This window comes from Corylus avellana, chromosome ca7, assembly GCF_901000735.1.
Source record: "Corylus avellana chromosome ca7, CavTom2PMs-1.0".
NCBI lineage: Eukaryota > Viridiplantae > Streptophyta > Magnoliopsida > Fagales > Betulaceae > Corylus > Corylus avellana.
The window spans coordinates 12,034,867-12,035,172 of record NC_081547.1 but is presented as its reverse complement, the minus strand read 5'-3'; the positions used below and the strand labels follow the sequence as shown (position 1 = coordinate 12,035,172).

Here is a 306-nt window from a genome sequence, read left to right as displayed (position 1 = left end):
CTTGCTGGGACTTGACCGGGACCCGCTCAGGACTTGCCCGGTACTTCGCCGAGACCCGCCCAAGACTTGACCCAGACCGGACCGGGACTTGCTCGGGACCTACCCGAGACTTGACCGGGACCCTGCTGGGACTTGATTGGGACCCCGCCGGGACTTGACCGGAACCCGCCTGGGACTTGACCAGGACCCACCCAGAACTTGCTCGGGACCTCGCCAGGACTTGCCCGGGACTTGCTCGGGACCTCGCCGGGACTTGCCCGGGACTTGCTCGGGACCTCACCGGATCCCGGTCAGGTCCCGGGCGGG

General features: G+C 68.3%; 1 protein-coding gene across 2 annotated transcripts in view; it reads left to right on the top strand.

The window, feature by feature from the left end:
• The window catches only part of LOC132186501 (GDSL esterase/lipase 1-like), a 5,290-nt gene that overhangs the window by 2,273 nt on the left and 2,711 nt on the right, over positions 1-306 (top strand). The window lies entirely within an intron of this gene.